Here is a 17550-nt window from a genome sequence, read left to right on the forward strand (position 1 = left end):
TCCTCTGCTGCGGAAGGCTGACCAGTGAAGAGTCCTGTTGGAATTTGGAAGCTGGCCCTTATCACCTCCCTATACCACTGTCCCCTCTCCCACAATGCACTGCTCCAGGAACTTTCATAGCCCTATGGCCACCTACATAGGCCTTAAAATTTCTACGACCTCTTCGGGCTTCCCTGGTGGCTCAGTGGTTAAGAGTCCACCTGCCAATGCAGGGGACATGGGTTCGAGCCCTGGTCCGGGAAGATCCCACATTGCCGCAGAGCAACTAAGCCCATGCACCACAACTAGTGAGCCTGCCCTCTAGAGCCCGCAAGCCACAACTAATGAGCCCGCGCTCCGCAACAAGAGAAGCCACCCAATGAAAAGCCTGCGCACCACAATGATGAGTAGCCCCTGCTCGCTACAACTAGCGCACCCATGCGCAGCAACGAAGATCCAACACAGCCAAAAATAAATAAATTTATAAAAAATAAAATAAAATAAAATTTCTACAACCTCTTGACCCTGGGAGTTTCTGGGGGCCCCGCCAAATTGCCCAAGACTGCTTAAGAAGTAGTTACACACATGTTTAGGTTTTCCTAGTACAATGACTTCCAAATTCTTTAAAACTCAGCAGCATTCTTTTCAAAGGAACACAAAATATGAAAAACAGATTAAAACTATGGTTCCTGGTTGAAGCCAATCACAATGTTGCTTAAAATGGTCCCTAGAATTCAAAGTTTTGGGGGGAAAAAGCACTATTTTAGAATATCTTTTTTTTTTTTTTTTTTTTTTTAGTTTTTATTTTTTGGCCAGACCACGTGGCAAACAGGATCTTAGTTCCCTGACCAGGGATTGAACCCACGCCCCCTGCAGTGGAAGTGCAGAGTCTTAACCACTGGACTGCCAGGGAAGTCCCTCATTCTATTATTACTTTAAGTAATTTTGTCATTATAATGAAGTCCAAACTCCTCACTATGCCTATAGAACCCTTTTTATCCAGTCTCTGCCTACCTGAGCGCCATGCAGTTATTTCCATGGTGTCTACTCTCTTGATTTACGCCTTGGTTTTGTTGGTGCAGGTCCTCCTCTAGCTTCCTGGGAAAAGACACATGGGAGATAAATTTTTTGTCACCTTACATATCACGCCTTTCCTTTCATTCTTTCTTCACATTTTGATTGGTAGTTTTGGTAGGTATAAAATTCTAGGTTGTAAATCATTCCCCACCAAGTCTAGACCTCTCCAGTGTCCAGGTCTTTGAACTAGACTTTACTTTTGCATGGAACACATACCCTCACCCTCACCCCATGCCCTTGTGTAGCTAACATCTCATTATTCTTGTCAGGGAAAATTCCCTGACCAGCCAGCTGCACCCCCCAAGGCCAGATAAATCCCCCTCCTAGGTGCTCCCACAACACCTGGTGTTTACCCCCTCATTACACTTATTACACCATATTATCATTACCTGTTTACTTGCTTATGTCCTCCACTAGTTTGTGAGCATAAGGGCTAAAAATACAGAGCCACAGTGCCACTCAATATTTGTAGGGCAAAGGAATAAATGAATGGTTGCAATGTTTTTTCTTTATTATGAGATACAATCTATAATAAAGTGTTTAACAAATGCCCTTACCAGTTGTTGCATCCTCCAGATTTTGCAGGTATAGAACAGAATTGGTCTGGGGGAAGAAATGCCACCTTGATATTAGGAGCACAGAAAGAACCCTTATAATTTCTTGTTCAATATCTATCTTCCATGAGGACAGGGACCAGGTCTGCCCTGCTCACTGCTGTGTTCCCAACAACCAAATCATAAGACAGCTTAATAAACAGCTGTTGAATGAATGAACTAGTCCAGACAAAGGAAGTCCTCTGCATTATACTACCAAGAAAATGAAGCGAAAAAAAGTCCCTAAGCTGTCTTACAGTCTTGGGGAAAAAAAAGAGGTTTGGAATGAAAACACAATTCATCATCTTCTCCCACCACACCTCCAATAGCAAACGAAAACCCTCTCCCAATTCCTTTTTCCAGATATAGGTGTTCCCTTCCTTGGACATCTGTATCTGAAGCCCTGGAATTCTTAGGCTCAGATTTGCTCCTTCATAGTCTGTTTCTTTTCAATCATCAAGTCCTGTTGCCTCCTCTCCCTTTACAAGCAGCTTTCACACCAGCCCTCCTGTTTCATTCCTCTTGCTGGTACCCCCCTCAAGGTCCCCATCACCCCACACCTAGGTTTTCACATGGCCCCCTCTTTCACTCTGTCACTTTGACATCTCTATGGGATTAACCTCTCTGAAGCATTACTTTTCAGAGTGTCTCTTCACTGTCTAAAACGCCTTCCGAGGCTCTTAATTTCCTTCCACATTAAGTCATCACTCCTCTCCCAGTTTTCAACCTTCAGAATGACTTCTAATGCTCTGTTTTCCCTCCCTAAACACACCAGCTCACTTATCACACATATACAACTTTCACTCTGATTAGGCAAGATGCTTCACTGTCTCAGAAACAACAGAGCAGGCTCCTGCACAATTTGCACATTCTCTTCTCTGGAATGTTCTCCTTGCCCCTCTCTTAATTCCATCCATCCTTCCGGACCTGATGTACATCTTTCCTCCTCCAAGATGCCTTCATTGACAACTTCAGGTCTCGCTGATCTCTCCAACTTTAAAATCCAAATAGTGCTTATTATCTTTGCAGCACAATTAAATCCGGATGGATGCCTTATATAAATCACTACACACGGCTTCCCTGGTGGCACAGTGGTTAAGAATCCGCCTGCCAATGCAGGGGACACGGGTTCGAGCCCTGGTCTGGGAAGATCCCACATGCCGCAGAGCAACTAAGCCCGTGCGCCACAACTACTGAGCCTGCGCTCTAGAGCCTGCGAGCCACAACTACTGAAGCCCACGTCCCACAACCACTGAAGCCTGCGCACCTAGAGCCCGTGCTCTGCAACAAGAGACAGCACTCCTGAGTGTGTGCGCCATGTTCCCCTTTCTCTTTTCCTCTTTCCTGTCCCTCCATATGAACACCTCCAGCACGGACATGAGCTCTTACTCTTTCCTGTTTTAGTGTTATCGTATGCTTGATTTGCAATGAGAAGCCCGCGCACCACAACGAAGAGTAGCCCCCGCTCACTGCAACTAGAGGAAGCCCACACGCAGCAACGAAGATCCAATGCAGCCAAAAATAAAAATTAATAAATAAATAAATCTATATAAATAAATAAATCACTATACAGTCTACATAGGTTAGTGCGGACTTCTCCACCTAGCCCAGCTGCTCCTTGATGGCAAAGATGTAAGGATGTCCCGTTCTTGTACCCAAGGGCCCCTTAGAGTTCAACACATAGTAGTATTCAGGAGGTGATAAGAGAGGTGTCCTCTGCAACAGACAGACCTGGGTCAATCCCAGCCTCACCAATTACTGACTGTGTGTATTTGGGCAAGTAATTTGGACCCTCTGAGCCTCAGTATCCTCATCTGTAAAATTGGGATAATAGCAGTGCTAACTCATAGCGTTGTTAGGAAGATAAATTAAGATAACACTAAGTAAAGCAATTTGTACATTGCTTTGAAACATGGTAAATACTCAATATATGTTAGCCACCGTTATAAGAGACTCCAATCCCTGTTCTTGAAGTTGAATTTTGGCCTTGATTTTATTTTAGACTTTCTATCACTGAGTCAGCCTTGCAAACAGGGATTTCCTGCCAGTCCCTACCTCTGTATCCACCCCTGGCTGGTCAAAGCATATCCCTACAGACGGTGGCTCGGGGCAAGTTCCATCATGCAAGGTCATCTCAGGCCCCACTTTATTTTTCTTCCTGCCCTCAGCACTCCTGGATTCAGCGCTGAAAATTTTTAGGTGTCTTTGGCTTGTGAACCTTCTTATGCCTTTCTTTATTCTACTTTTTCTTTCTCATTCTCATTGTATTATAAAAGTAATACATGCTCATTATTAAAAAAAATCTTTTTAAAGTATATAAGAGTGTAAAGTGAAGAGCAAACGTCTTGCCTCCCATCCAAAGTTCCATTCTTACTCTTCGGAATGAACCAACTGGCAGCTTCTCACGAGTATTTCTAGAAATCATCCGCGGCTACTGAAACATATACACACACATACACCGTTCTGTGGCTTGCTTTACTCACTTAACAGTCTATAGCCACACTTGATAGGTACAGCACACACTATTTTATGGCAACTTAGATTTCTTTTGTAGAGAGCAACCTTCATTGATTTCATGAGTCCTCTACAGATGGGCCGGTAGGTTGCTACTACTAAAACATTGTGATGAATATATATGTGTGTCTGTGTATGTGTATACAAATACATAAATATATAAATTATATATATACACATACATATGTATTTTACACACACACATATATATAATCCGTGGACTCCTTAAGTCTTTAAGGCCTCTGATTGCCAGATTAGAGCAGACTGGGGGTGATTCTTCCCCTTTGGTCCTACCTCCTGAGTTCTCTACTCACACCGAGCATTCAGTCCCGAGACCCACTGACTCACTGCAGCAGGACCACCTTCCTCCTCACCTCAGAATAGAAGAAAGAGGTCACTGGACTGTTTCCTCAGGATCTCACGCAATACGAGTCACAGAACCCGTTTCTCCCTCTCTCTGGGACCACAGGGGAAATCCCTGGCAATGGGGAATGGGATTTCAGAATCTGGCTGTGTTCTCTGGTAGCTCTGAGGAAGTTCCAGAGAAGGAAGGAAACACGTTTTTGGTTCGTGAGACACAATCCCAGCTGTTGTCAGTGGGGCCGGGAGGGATGTGAGTGTGACAACAAAGACAGTGGCTGAGCCGGGCTTTAGGTGGTGGCTAGGAGGAGGGGAATACACAGGGCTTTCATCGTCAGTGACTCGGCATTATTATCCTAGCCCACATCCGTCCCTTTCCGCCACCTCCTTTCTCAGGCCAAGGACAGGATAGAACGGCAGGAACTCGGACTGCTTATCCCCAGCTTGGCCTGATTCATGCAGGACCCTAAGCCAGCCACTTACTGTACCCTGATAGAAGCCCCAGGGGCCTGGGAGAAGTTAGGGCTGGAAAAAGTGCCCCTGGGCTGGGTCTAAGTTGCTTACTTATATGTCTGTGACCCACAGTGGGTTACCAAACCATCCTAAGCTTCAGTTAGGACATTCCCCTACCTGTAAAAAAGGCCAAAGCAACATCAACAGTCCCTGTCTTATACTGCCCTTGAGAGCAGGAAGCACACCAAGCACTTAACACAGGGCCTGGCATTACATAAGCAGTCAATCAATCTCTGATACTTGCTTCACTGATACTTGTCCCCCTCGCCTAGCACAGTGCCCAGTCCAGAGCAGGTGATTAATTAAGACATTTTTTTCCCCAATCAATGAATGAATAACCTCTTCCTTTCTGATGGGCAGATAAGAAAATTGCAAAGTGACTCCCAAGGTCTCTCCAACCTCACATCACTCCATTCTCACTTCTTTCTCTCCCTCTATTCCTAGGAGAAAAGATGTCCTATTCTCCCTGGCTTGACCACAAGACCCAGCCAAATAAAAAGAATGAGCTTAAGGCCAAGGTCCTGGAATGCAGCCTGCTGCTCCCCATCGCTCGCATTACCACCTGAACCATTCCCACCTCCAGGTCCGTGGAAAAATTGTCTTCCATGAAATCGGTGCCTGGTGCCAAAAAGGTTGAAGACCGCTGCCCTATATAATCTGAAAAACGTCAAGCATAAAATTTAATTTAAGGAGCTTTCAGGTGGGAACTGAATCCTAGTAACAGGTAAGAGCAAATACAAATCCTCTCTGAAGGACTCCAATTTCAACTCATGCCTCAAAGAATGCCCATGAAGTGCTGATAAATTGTGCCTAAAGTTAAAACTCACAAAACATACAAGGAAACAAGGTACCATAAAGAAAACCAGCAGAAACAAAAACCAACTAGTTAGACTCACTAAAATTTGAGATATAGAAATTATCGAGTACAATAAATGTGAGCCTTAAATATATGAGCCAGGAACAAAAGACTAAAAGACTATAAAAAGTAATGAAGCCAATTTGGGTGTGGGTGTGTGGGGGTGGGGGTATGCAGGGAGGAACTAGAATGGATTACATAGCAGATTAGATACTGTTAAAGGCAGAATTCATTTACTGGAAGATGGACCTGAAGAAATCTAGAAAGTGACCAGGGATACAAAGAGATAAAGAATAAAAGGACTACATATGTGACATTGGAGGATAGAATAAGATGGTCTAATATATACTTAATTGTCTTTACAGAAGAAAATAAGAAGAAAGAATAAGGAAGAAGAGGTACTTGTAGAGTCAACACCAGGACTAGTGTGAGGTGAGTCAGGGGCCTAGGGTCTAAAATTTATTTTAGACAATCACTCTCAGAGCCAATCCTGCACTTGTACAAACTCAAGAATGAGCATCTTTTTAAATCTGATGCCCTCACTGGCTATACACTAGTGCTGGCCCTGCTGAGAATTTTTCCAAATTGTTGTAAGACACCAAACTCTGGATTCAGAAATCCCAAGAAGAATAAAGAAAAATATATTCATGTGTACTTACATCAAAGTGAAAGTGCACAGGGCTTGGGACAAATACAAATCAATGACAAAGAAACTACAATTAGACCACAGACTTCTCAGCAGCCACAGTGGAAGTCAGAACGGTATCTTCAATGTCCTGAGATAAAATAACTGGCGATCGAGAATTTCATCCAAGAATTTAAATATGATAGTGAAAGAAAGTCTTTTTTTTTTGCGGTATGCAGGCCTCTCACTGTTGTGGTCTCTCCCATTGTGGAGCACAGGCTCCGGACGCACAGGCTCAGCGGCCTAGCCGCTCCCTGGCATGTGGGATCTTACCGGAGCCGGGCACGAACCCGGATCCCCTGCATAGGCAGGCGGACTCTCAACCACTGCGCCACCAGGGAAGCCCAGAAAGTCATTTTTAAACTCACAAAAACCAAGAGAATTTACTACCAACAGACTCTCGCTGAAGGAAATACTGCAGGATGAATTTCAGGCAGAGGGAAGCCAATCTCAGATGGATATTCTTATAAAAAGGAACCGTGAACAAAGAGATTGGTACTTCTGTAAGCCACCAATGAACAACATTTGATTGTGTAAAGAAACAATGATGTCTCATCTGTCCTGAAAAAAAAAAAAAAGAGTGAAAAAACTGGACTACAACAGGAAATAAATGATGGGGGGAGTTTAAGTTAAAGTAGTTTAAGGTCACTTATTGTTTTGTTTAAGAGGGTAAAAATTGTGATTAAATTTTACTTATTTTTTAAAAAATATTAATTTATTTATTTGGCTGCGCCAGGTCTTAGTAGCAGCACACAGGATCTTCCTTGCGGCATGCGGGATCTCTTTTAGTTGCAACATGTGGGACCTAGTTCCCTGACCAGGGATCGAACCCGGGCCCCCTGCATTGGGAATGCAGAGTCTTAGCTACTGGACCACAAGGGAAGTCCCTGTGATTAAATTTTTAATATCTAGAGGACCCATTAAAAGAATAAATAGAGAGACTGTAACTTCCAAGGCAATCAATGGGGAAAAAATGGGGTGATTAAAAACTTCAATCCATAAGAAGATAAAGTGGAAGGAAAAAATAAAAATAAACCAGGACATAGGGGAAGTTATGTGTAGGTGCAGAGGGTACATGGGAACTCTCTGTACCTTCCTTTCCATTTTGTTATAAATCTAAAACTGCTCTGAAAAAATTACGTCTTAAAAACAAACAAACAAAAAAAACCACCCAGGACAAACAGCACAAAATAAGATAGAGAGAAATCTGACTAATTCAGTAATTTCTAGCTCTTACGTAAATACATTCTAACTGAAATGTTTTGCTCTGCATTGAAAAGACAAAGCTTGTCAGAATGGCTAGAAAACAAAATCCAGTAATAGGAGCTTATTACAAATAAAGTAAAAGAGCTAAGTTAGGGAGCTGCTGAAGTTTTCTCCTGCTTTGTCCATATGTGACTTTTCCATAAAGTCAATCAGAACAAATTTGGTCATGTGACGAGAGTTTGATAAAGGAACTATTTGCAAACACGTGGGCAGAGTGTAAGGAAACCACAGGGAAAGCACAACACCCTGGAACTGGGAAAAACAGGCCTCTGTTACCACCTCTAGCACTGAAAGGCCAAGGAGGGCCAGGCAGTTATGAGAACCCATTCTGGCTCCTGCCAATCCATTTGCCACACTGTGGCTAGAATGACACACTCCCTAACACACACACTCACTCATACACATCTATAGCTTCAAGTCTGTTAAGAGCATCCCATAGTCCTTGAGATGGCTAAAAGTGCCTTAACATAGCCTCCAAAGCCTTTTGTGACCTGTCTTCTCTGCCATGTCGCCAGCTTTTACTGGGACCAGGGTCCACCTCATTTTCAGCCTTTTAGTCACTGTGGCCTTCTCTTATATTCTTGGATTCACCATGCATGTTCCTTCCCACCTCAGGACCTTGGCATATGCTGTTCTCTGGCTAGAATACTTCTCACTCTACCCTCTAAATCCTCTTATCCCCACTCATCTTTGTGGGCTGAGCTCAAGTGCCACGTACTGGAGGAACTTTCCCAAAGCTCCACCTTCATCATATACCTTCAGGACATTAATATGTCTCCTGCAGAGCACGTATCACTATTGTCATTCTCTATTCATATTTGTACAAGTATTTGATGAAGGTGTGTCCCACTAGACTGGAAGCTCCATGAGGGCAAGAATGGCACCCTTTTTGCTCACTACTGTACACTGCCTGGCACCTGGCATCTAGCAAAACCTCAATACATATTGATGAATGAAGGAATGAAAACATCCTTACTAAGAGAAGGACACTTTGCCCCAAAACGAGTGTTAAATACCCTAAGAAGCTTTGCCTAGTTTTGTTACGCAATTTGCATTCATTCATTCACAGATTATTTACTTGCCATTTCTCTGTGTCAGAGATAACAAAGGGCAGCTTCCTTCAAAAGCCTTTTATGAACATATGGCAAGAACGTGGTGGGAGAGCCTCCAAGCCAGGGCAGTGGATGGCATCTCAGTAAACCCGGTGGGCCCTCAAGGTGAACAGGGAGTGCCTCCCCATTCTTGGCCCATCAGACCCAGAGCAAAGGCAGATGGATTAAACAATCAACCGTGAGCTTTTCCCAGGGCCCTAAACGGTGGCCAGGGCCACAGTCAATGGCACCCAAGTGATGGAACGCTGGCCATTTTGGCAAAGTGGAGCTGAAGGAGCTGCATTTGGTTGGCTCCAGATAATTGCTAACCACAGCGAAAAATCCTCTGCCTCAAAATTCCCGTTTGGGAAAGGGACCAAACGCATTTCCTTTGATTATTCAAATCAACATCCTGTTCTCTGATTTGATTGACTTCACACGTGGATGGTAATGGGTCTATGCCTTGGCTTCCTCATCCTCAATAAGGATGAAAGTTTTTAGGTTGTTTAAGAGCATCAATAAATAATAATAGCAGTAGCAGCAACCAACATTTACCGAACATCACTCTATGCCCGACTCTGTGCTAAGCTCTTTATACATACATACATATATATCATATCCCAATCTTCACGTCAATTAGCTCATGTTGGTCCCCTGCTTAAAACTCTCCAATGACTCCCCTTGATATTAAAATAAAATGTAAACTCCTTGCCTCTGCAGTCAAGGCCCTACAGGAATATAATTTCTGCTGTCTTATCTAAAACAGCCTCTCCCCTCAGTCAGCTCCAGCAGCATCAACCTTCTTTCTGCAGCTCACAGACACCAAGCTTGTTCCTACCTCATGGCCTTTGTACCAGCTAGCCCTTCTGCCTGAAGTGCTCATCCCCAGATCCCCGCATGGCTGCCTCCTGCTGGTCACGTGGGTCTCAGCTCAGTCACTACCTCCCTGACTCCCCTACCCCCCTCACCCTATTGCTCCATCACTGCACCGTTTTACTGCTGCCGTAGCATGTATCACTATCCGAAACTATCTTAATTTTTTGTTAGCTCCACTATTATCTGTCTCCCCTAACTAGAACATACATTCCATGAGAGCAAAGTCCCATCTATCTTGTTCACTCTTGAATTCTCAGTGCCCAGAACAGAGCCTAGTACACTTCAGGCTTTCCACAAACATTTCTCAAGTAAAAAAAAAAAATGGGTGACAGACACTGTGCAATAAGAGCTACTATACTCATGCCATTTTGTAGATGAAGGACCTGAGGTCTAGTGACATTGGGTGACATGCCCAAGGTCACAGAGGCAGAGGGTAAATAGAGGAGAAGAGTGACAATCGTAACCAGGCCTAGCTGCTCCAGGACTCGTGCTCTTAATCACTACACAAACTGAGATTCATCCCATGAATCCTGTCATGTATCCTCCCCACTACTACCCCCATATTCATTCTTTTTTTTCCAAAGAAATGCTAAATTTTAAAAAAAATTATTTAATTAATTTATTTTTGGCTGTGTTGGGCCTTCCATGCTGCGCGCGGGCTTTCTCTAGTTGCGGCGAACGGGGGCTACTCTTCGTTGAGGTGCACAGGCCTTTCATTGCGGTGGCCTCTCCTGTTGCGGAACACGGGCTCTAGGCACGTGGGCTTCAGTAGTTGTGGCACGCGGGCCTCAGCAGTTGTGGCTTGCGGGTTCTAGAGTGCAGGCTCAGTAGTTGCGACGCACGGGTCTAGTTGCTCCACGGCATGTGGGATCTCCCCGGACCAGGGCTGGAACCCGTGTCCTCTGCATTGGCAGATGGACTCTTAACCACTGTGCCACCAGGGAAGCCCCCCATATTCATTCTTTACATTGAACCTGGCCCAAGAGCTAGGCAGCAAGGAGGCATTGAATAAAGCAGTGCAGAGAGTATGAACTGGTACAACCGCTTTGGATGACTGTTTGGAAATACTAACACTGACCCAGTCCTCAGTTTATATCCGCAGATATATTAATATGTGTTCAACCAAAAGCCATGTACAAGCATGTTCACAGAAGCAGCATTCTTAAAACCAAATGCTTGGAGCAATGTAAATGTCCATCGAGCAGAATGAATAAACACATTGTAGGGACTTCCCTGGTGGTCCAGTGGTTAAGACTCCACACTTCCAATGCAGGGGGTGTGGGTTTGATCTCTGGTTGGGGAACTAAGATTCCCACATGCTGGATGGCACGGCCAAAACATTTTAAAAAATTAAAAAATAAACACATTGTAGTATAGTCATAAAATGGAATGTTATACAGCAACAAAAAAGAAAGTACAACTACATGCAACAACATGGCTGAATCTCACCAAGAAGAAGTATCTACGGTATAATTCCCTTTAAAGAAAGATTTTTAAAAATAGACTATGTTAATCTATGTTGCTAAAAGTCAAAATAGTGACTACCCTTGTGGGTGGAGGTGGGGCACGGTGGTGGTTTGGGATGGGAAGAGCATGAGTGGGGCTTCCCGAATTGGGTAATGTTTGGTTTCTTGACCTGGACACTAGTTCTACCGTTGTGTTCAGTTCATGAAAATTCATTCAGTTCTATACTTCTAATTTGTACACTTTTATGTTGTAAAACAATATATTTATGTTGAATCATATGAAATGCCACTTTGTCCATGAAAAGTCGCTGCATATTAGCAACTTCACATGGCCCAACTAAAATGTTATACTTCAATGAGAGGATTACTTAAGAAAAAATAAATCCTACCCAGTTGAATTGCTTCGTATTATATGTGGCTCTGAAAAAACTAGTTATGAGAAAGAGCCTGTGCCTTCCAAGTGTTCTTTGGCAGGTGGTAAACAGGCCCAGGATGGTTGTAAATTCTCCCCCAGGGCGTGAGGCTGGTGCACGTGGTCGTGTACCCCGGAGTCTGGAGTCCAGCCAGCCCTGGTGTAGTGCAAGTCAGCTGGAGGAGGCCTGAATGTCCTCGAGCAGAGATGAGCCTCTCCACCTCCGGCCCAAGGTGTCAGTGGTCCTGGAACACACCAGGTCACACCTGCCCTGCTCTTTGCACTCACTGTGGCCTCCTTCCTAAACACTTGCAAGGTTCCCATTCCTCAGCCTTCAGACTTCCTAGAGAGGCTCTTCCTGACCTCCCAATCACTGTCACATCCCTTTATTATCCCCTTCATGGATTTGACCGATATCTGAATTTATGTTATTATTTGGATGTTTACTTTTTATTATTTGCTTCCCTCATTGGACTAATGAGAGGTATATGAGAGCAGGAGATTCCTATAACTTGTTCACTGTTGTACCCTCACGGCCTGGGATGGTGCCTAGTACCTAGAAGCTGCTTAAATATTGGCTGAATGAAATCAGCCAATGAATGACTGACCAAATGAAATGGCATGAATGGAGGCCAGGGGAGAAAGGGTGGCCCAAATCACAAGTCAAGTCAGAAAAAAGCACGCAACCCCGCATCCCTCTCATGGAACGTGAAAGCCAAGTTCAGCCTCCAGAAAATTGCTGACCCCTCCAGAGTCCACATATCCCTTCCTTATCCCTGTGCTTCTCTCAGGGTCCCCATTCTGCTGTATGAAGGACACAGACACTTATGAGGTATTTACTGAACCACCCTATGGAGTAGAATTATCATGCCCATTAAATATATAATATCGAGAGTCTAAAGGATCAGTAACTCACCTGAGATCCATCAGCAATTAAGTGGCAGTTCTTTGGGCAAAGTCTAAATATGTCCACTCCCAAAGTCATAGCTCACCAATCACTGCATCAGCTGAGTTTTCAAGATTACCAGGGAATTTCTGTGATTTGCAAGCAAGGACCAAAAGAGCTCCTCTTGATCTTTTATTTTTTTCTCCTTCTCTTCCTACTGCTCTCAGTGGTTGCTCTGGATTTAGCTCCCACATCTGAAATGAGCAGTGTGCTTCATTTGATGTGAACTAGTGCAAATTTGAACCGTGCCACTTAAATACCTTCATAAAAACCTTGATTCAGTAGCCAAAACTGAAACAATGCAAATCTGACTTTATAGTCACACCTATGAGGAAACCACTCTGGACTATGTGAGGTCTTCAGGAAAGCTTCTTTTGCATAACCTTCCACGGCCCTGTTCAGCAAAGTGTGAAAACCAAGGGTCTTGGAGGAAGAATGGGGGAAGAGGAAGCTAGTGACCTGTATTATTGTAACCAAACTAAAATCTTCAAAATTTCCCTATTACACAGAGCAATTAGAGGAACCTCAAAACTCGCTGTGCACTTGGCTCTCAGCTAGATCACTTGAAAAATATCTTGCCCTTTAGGGCTCATGATAATCCCCTGAAGCAGATACTATGACTATCGCCCTTTTTACAATAGAGATCTGAAGAGATTAAGAATTATGTAAAGTCACCAAGTGTTTAACAACCGCCCCTCCCAAGACTGATACAAGAGAATCATCATTCCCAGCTTTATATCAAACTATCTGCTACCACTGAAATCCAAGCATCTAAAATCAACTCTTTGGTGAACTATTTAAGATACCCAGTCACACCGTTAAAAATATAACTTTTATCCTGCAAAAACTGTACTAGTTAAAGCCTCAATGACAGCACACTATGACTGTTTGAACTGTTTCTTGATAAAGAAAACTTTGTTTGCATTTGAGAGTGTTTTCCACTTTCTGAAGTTTTGACGCGCACAGATAAATAGGCTTCTCTTAAAATTCTAACTTATTCCCATTCATCAAAATGGCTGGGTATGTTGAATAATCATCGAAATGTGTATTCAGCACCTAGACGCTGTTCCAAGGGCTTTAATGTGCATTATTCTATTCAAGGTCCACTCAGACCTTTTTGCTAAGTACTACTATTAGTTTTCATATGACAGAGGAGGAAACTGAGGCACATTCAGTTTGGGTAACTTGTCCAAGGCTGTGGAGCTTGTAAAGGTGAGATTGAACCCCAGCAGTCTGCGGTCAGTGTTTGTACATCTGTCTTTCAAGTCCTCCAGGCTCCAAAGCTGAAAGCCAGAAAGCCTAGGGGCTACTGCCAGAACAGAGTTCTAACCTTGGGGGTGACACATCGCCCTGGCTATCTTCGCTTGCACTAGCACTCCCCAAGGTTCCTTCTGCCACCCCTTTGCCTGGCTGAGTCTGCATTCTGCAGATGCGAAATGCAGGGAAACTTCTCCAGGGCCCCCAGGCTGTGGCCCCTCCTTTGCTCTCCTGTACTCTCTAATGCACCACTGATGTTAACTGTAATTAAATCATTCTTGGAAACAAATAAATCATTATTTGTTTAACATCTCTCTCTCCCCTCCTGACTATATAAACAGTAGCAGTTCCAGAGTTTCCTTATAGGTAGGGGCAGGTCATTTACTTGTACTGGGGGGCTTGGTTTCAGTGCTTCCTATTTGATAGAAGGGTGAGAAAGGTCAATTGAATACAGAAATAAATGAGGGTGCTGATGAAGATTATACGTGACACCATGGTGTCACCACTGACTGTAAGCTCTATATGGACAAAAATAGCATCTATCACTGTAAACCCAATACCTGGCACCGTGCCTGATGCATAGGAGGTGTATAATAATGTTTTGTGGAATTAGTAAATAATGAAAACAGAGCCTGTGACTTCTTATCTGAAAAGGAGGGAAGATAAGACCCAGAGCACAGCTTTTTAAAGCTACATGACATATGAAAACAGGCCGAGCACAGGAATGGCACACAGTAAATGCTCCGTAAATGTCTGCCACTGAATTAGAATTCCTGCCTCTCCTCACTCCCACTGCACTCAGCTCCCAGCTTGATAAGAGGGCAAAGCCCAGAACCGAAGCCACTGGGCTTCCCTGTACACGATCTGGTAGGGGTGAAGACGGTGATAGGGTGAAACGACTATAATTAGCATGGGCGGGAATGCAGGGCTGTTAGGGTCCACCTCCAGCAGAAGAGTTACACCTGGGGAAGAGACAGGGCAGCTTTGGAATGAACAAAGTCACAGGAAGTAGGAAAAAAAAAAAATCCAGCACAGGCCTACCAGCCACTCAATCCAAAGAATGAAGGTGGTACCGTTAAACTGTGAAGGCACAAATGCTTTGCATTCCCCACCATCTTTCACTCTGTCCCCTCTCCCCCAACCTCTGGCCCCTGGGCTGCAGACAGGATTAAAACACAGCAAACCAGAGGGTGTCGGCCACAGAGATGCCTCCCCACAGGCACCTTCACATCAGCCTTTCCTCATGCAGACGCTTCCCAACCTGTCCCCTCATCCTCCTTCAGGTCACGTCTTCCCAGTCTCCAAGTCTCAACTCATAACCACAGCCCCCTGTCAGAAAGAGACCCCCTGGTGCCCAAATTAAAATCAGGTCCTTCGCAGCTCTCCCCATACCCTCAGATCCTGCTTCCATCTCCCTCCTAGCACTTATCATAGACTCAAATTGCATAGTCTGTCTTCCCCCCAAATTGTGAGCTTCACTAGGGCAGGGAGGGCTGTCTGTCTCTCACCACCAAGGCCTCAGAGTCAGGGCAGGCCCCAGGGCAGAATATATGAATGACTGACTGGATGGATGGATGGATGGATTTCTCATAACAGTTACCCCCAAACCTCTCCTCTCTTTAGGTTCCAAGGAAGAGTGGAATATGGTCCCCAGTGCCCTCCCAGACACCGAGTCACAGTCTGCTCAGGCATCAGAGACTCCTCCCAGCTCAGGATGGGGGGCTCCTTCATGGAGCCCCACCAGAGCTGGGGTCTCCTCACTTCTCCTTCAGGAAAGCTGAGAACAGACCAGGAATGGAAGGAACACTGTCTCTTGGCTAATTCCTCTAATTAAGGACACAGGACAGCCACCCCCTACCTCATCTTGACTTTCTTCCATAGTTTAGAAAGGATTTCCTTATTCCCATCCTTTTACTTGTTCCAGCAAGGCCCATGAGCAACCACTGGCTGGAAAATCACTGCTCCAACTTTCCTTGTTTGACATGCTTAAGTGACTTGCAAGAAACAAGTTTTTAGGCTTGTGATATGAAGATGGGGTGGTAGCAAAGTAGAAAGATCCGGGTTGCAAAGATCTAGAAAATCAGCACCACCATTTATTAGATCTTTCATTTATCAGGTGCAGGACCCTTGGCCTCAATTTCTACATCTGACAAATAGGAATAATGATATTGAGCTTGGATGCCTGTAAAGGGAAGACCTGAACAACTGTAAAATACTCTATTGTCCTAGTAAAGAGTTTTTCTCTTGGCATTAAGTAAGGTCTTGGCCCTGAAAGGAAGACTGAGCTTTCGTAGGGGGAGAGCCTGCTCTGCCCCCAGGAGCTGAGTAAGGAAATCACACTGCAAAAGTGCGTTTGAGTAGCGAGAAGCCATTTTAGCCTGGACTCGGTGACCTTGGGTTCTGGTCTGGGTTTGCAAAATGTCTCTCCCTCTGCCTGTCTCCAGAGCGCCAGCACCAGCCCCAGCCCCAGATCCAGCCCAAGTCCAGACCTCTGGCCTGGGCTGGAAGTCTTTCATCGGCTCCCTTGACAACAGCCAAGCACAGATCTATGGTGGCGTAGGAAGAAAAAACCTGCCTCACAACCTCCCCGTGAAGCGAAAACACCATCAAGACAAACCTTACAGGGGATTCAGACCCTGGCCCAGCTCTTATCCCCGCATCAAAGCCACCCCCTACCCCGGACTCCCCGGAGGCTACAGCCTCCTTCGTTCCTGGGCGGAGCTGGGCCTGCTGCGAGGTCTCCCCGCCTTCCCGGAGTCAGGCCTAATGGCGGGGGCTTTTCTTTTCACCGCCCAGGGTTGATGCGCTCCCCCCGCCCCCGCCGCCCCATCATTAACTGCAAAGAAAAGATCCCGGCCATTTCCATTTCCTCTGCGGCTCAAGAGCTCTGTTGTTATTTAATCCCGTGGCCACCCCGGCAGCATCCTCGGCGCGGACGGCTCCACCCATCCACCTGGCCAATTCTCGGCCGCTCCCGCTTCCCCGGAGGGGCGCAAGTAGGGGTGGCTGGGGAGAGGCGCCTACAGCAGCAAAGGGCTGTGGCCTTCGGAGGACACAGGGTCCTCAGGCCCGCGTCCCGTGAGGGCTGGGAAACGCACGGAGAGGGGAGCACTAGCCAGGGCAGCTGAGGGCGGGCGGACGCCGGAGCACTGCGGACATTACCCTGGAGTGGGGGGGAAGGGGGCGCTGCCAGGCGAGAGCCAGGTCTCTAGCTGAGTAGCCAGTATCACCCTGGGGGGTACTAGAGCCGGAAGAGGCCTCGGCCCAGTCGCTGTCCACACCCAAGAAATGGGGGGAGGGGTGGTCTGCGCTTACTCAAGGGAGACTCAGCGTCAGGAACCAGATTCACTCAGCAATCCCCACTCCGCCCTTCTTTGACATGGACGTTTGACATTTTCTTAATTTTTGGTAAACGCAGCTTCAAGACCCCTCGCCCCCCGACGCCCCTAGTCTAGAGAAAGAGAAGGCCCTCAGCAGGGGTCTTCCCGTTCCCCCGCCCTCCCGACTGCCTGCGGCGGGTAGAAATCCCTAGATCTAGGTGTGTCCTCCCCCACCCAGCTCTCAGCCCAGGATCCTGAGGCCGCAGTGCCCCCCCGCCCCCCAGCAACACTGACGGTTCCAGCCCAGGCCCGCAGTGGCGTGAAGGTGGCCTTTACCTC

The sequence above is a fragment of the Delphinus delphis genome, chromosome 3 (genome assembly GCF_949987515.2).
Source record: "Delphinus delphis chromosome 3, mDelDel1.2, whole genome shotgun sequence".
Classification (NCBI taxonomy): domain Eukaryota; kingdom Metazoa; phylum Chordata; class Mammalia; order Artiodactyla; family Delphinidae; genus Delphinus; species Delphinus delphis.